This window comes from Panthera pardus, unplaced genomic scaffold, assembly GCF_024362965.1.
Source record: "Panthera pardus isolate Hobbes unplaced genomic scaffold, ASM2436296v1 HiC_scaffold_11, whole genome shotgun sequence".
NCBI lineage: Eukaryota > Metazoa > Chordata > Mammalia > Carnivora > Felidae > Panthera > Panthera pardus.
In genome coordinates, this window is record NW_026526666.1 from 103,029,430 (window position 1) to 103,032,141 (window position 2,712).

The following is a 2,712-nucleotide window of genomic DNA, read 5'->3' on the forward strand; positions in this document are numbered from 1 at the left end:
GGGTGGGGACGTGCAGAGAAGGGAGGCTGGTTGTCAGAGAAAACTTGGGGATGGCAGGCCCGGGCGTGGCTGCTGGTGGTGGCCCAGCGGCCTCAGGATGGCTGTCAGGCGGGGAAGGGATTTGTGGAGGGGCCCGGACATGCTCCTCTGGAGATGGGGGGACGGGGAGCAGACTTGAGGACAGAGGCGGTAACTGATGCTGCTTCTGGAGAACTCAGCCCTTCTCCTCTCCAGGTGGAGCTAAGCCAGCGGCTGCTCTCCCTTCGCCAGCAGCGTAGGGACTGAGCAATAAATTACAGACCATTAGTTTCACTCCAGCTGGAGAAGGACCCTCTTGGAGGAGGGGGCAGTGGCTACTGCCAGGGGTGTGTGTGTGTGTGAGAGAGAGAGACAAGGAGAGAGAGAGAGACAGGCAGACAGAGAGACGGTGGTGAAGGGAGGTGGCCAGCCGGCTGGTGAGTACGTAAGTGTGGTCGGCCAGCCAGGCAAGGGCTGAAGGGACAGGGGCCCCGCGGGCAGGACAAGGCGGGCGGCTCTCCCTCCGAGGACAGCGCCCGGTACCAGGAAGACTTCTCTGCTGCTCGAGCTGAGCCCGCGAAGGCTGTAATTAATTGAGACAAGACAAGATGCTTTAAAAATTTTATGATCGATTTGCATAATGGATCTTTGTTTTAAAAAAAGGAAAGAACAAAACGCAAGCTCTCAGGCATCCTGGCGAAGCTCCCCCTGCAGACGCGACCTGCCAGAAGCCGGCATTTCTGACCACAGAGCTTTTCCACGAAAAATCAGGTTTATTGCCTTTTCTCGTCTGATTATATATATAAAACAACAACAACGCGGGCTCACTGGATGAGGTTTGGGGAATGCGGAAAGGGACAGCGACGCTTTAATATCTTGCCACGGGAAGGATCTGGCAGTGATGGATGGTGTGTTTTCTGTTCTTACCTCGGAAGTGGTCCCCTGATAGCCTCTCCTGTAGCAGCGCAAGCTTCCGTGCACTTCATAAATTCCTCTGGCAGCCCAGCCGACGGCCCCGTGTACTTTTATTACTGGAGGCTAATTGCCCCGTCTCCGTCTGCTCCTGGGATGGAGAAGGCTTCTGCGGGCGGGGGGAGGGAGGGTGGCGCCCTGGGGGACGAAGCGTCTCGGTTCCGGCATGGCAATGGGGAAGAGTACGGAAACCAGGCCGAGGCACCCGAGCAGGTGTCTGCCGAGCGCTCCCTGCTCGCTCAGCAAAAGGCGAAGCAGCCACGTGCCTCTGTCACTTAACCTTGGGGGCAACTTGCCAAGGAGGTGGTGTCATTGAGCCAGTTTCCAGATGAGGAAGCTGAGGGAGAGGTGGCCTGCCCGAGGTCGCACAGCTAGTGGGAGCCAGAGCGGAGGCTCAACCCAGGCCACCCGAGCTGCAGTGCCGCTGAAGCCAGGAAATTGTACGTGCAAAAGGTGGCGCGGAAGCTGCAGCGGGCAGGTGTTTAAGATGGCTGCCAGGGGTACACCCTGAAAGGTCTCGTCCCTTCAAGTGGGCGGGACTCAGAGTATGATGAGACGTCACTCCGTGGATAGGTTACATGCGACGGCAAGGTGAAGTGACCCGGCAGATGTGACCGAAGTCTCTAATTGGCGGCCTTTAAGTTCATTAAAAGGGAGATGGTTCTGGGTGGGCCTGACCTAATCGGTGAGCGCTTCAACTGAAAAACCTAGAAGTCAGAGAAGAAAAAAGTCAGAGAGATTTGAAGCAGCAGATACTCCTCTGTTGACCTTGAGAAAATAAGCTGCCATATTGTGGAGGGGGGTGGGAAATCACATGGAAAGGAAGGGCAGGTGACCCCTAGGGGTTGAGGGTCTCAGTCCTACAACTGCAAGGAGCTGAATTCGTACGACAACCAGTGCATTGGGAAGAGGGACCCTGAGTCTATGACGCGAGAGCTATTGTGTGAGGTCATAAAGAGCATGTGGTCACCAGTTGACCTTCAGGCTGCTCAGCCAATGGACACTCATCACTCCCTCCCCCGTCCTTGGACAGTGCATTCTGCTTGCCTCCCCCATTCCCAGAGGCTGCCCCAAAGATACAGCCTTGAGATAGCTTGTGTTGACAGCCTGTGGCTGGTATGTGTGATTGAACCCAGTTAAGGCCTCTGTATAAAGCTTTGAGATTTGGTGGGGGAGTGGGGAGATCCGCTCGTCTCGGGGTGCCCCCTTGCTTATTGGAACTGCCACCCACCAATCTGGGGTGGTATGCTTCTTTCTTCGCCCTCTCCGTGCCCTTCAAGTGTGGGGGCCAGATTCAGATGGCATCCGAGGAGCTCCCAGCCCTGGCTGCCACCTTGATTTCAGCCTGGTGAGACCCTGAGCAGGGGACCCAGCTAACCTGGACCTTGGCTCTCGACCTTTGGAAACTGCAAGGTAATCATTTGTGTTGTTGCCAGCCTGCTAAATTGGTGGTAATTTGTTACGCAGCGTAGATCACTGATGCACATGCAAATTAATGCAAACTAGAGACTAGAAGGCACAGGGTCTTTGCACGGCAGGTGCTCAGTGAGCACAGCTCCACCCTCCCCTTCGTCCCAGAAGCTATGTGTCTCGAGCAAGGGCCGGGGGTAGACGTGAGGGCAGTGTGTTCAGGAGCACTTGGCTTCTCCGTCGATGCTGTCAGGTAGCCCAGGCCCTTGTTACTTAAGAAAAGTCAGCTGAGGTTGGTTTCCTTCCCCCGGC

General features: G+C 56.0%; 1 long non-coding RNA gene across 2 annotated transcripts in view; it reads left to right on the forward strand.

Annotated features, from left to right (window-relative positions):
- Positions 1-1,861: 1,861 nt before the first annotated feature.
- Positions 1,862-2,712, forward strand: part of LOC109274009 (uncharacterized) — a 12,479-nt gene continuing 11,628 nt past the window's right edge. Inside the window, exons 1-2 of one of the 2 annotated variants that reach the window (XR_002083380.2) lie at positions 1,862-2,106; positions 2,271-2,403. This is a non-coding gene — a long non-coding RNA (uncharacterized LOC109274009). Of the gene's footprint in view, positions 2,404-2,712 lie in introns of both variants that reach the window. The other variant, XR_002083379.2, reaches the window with a different exon arrangement.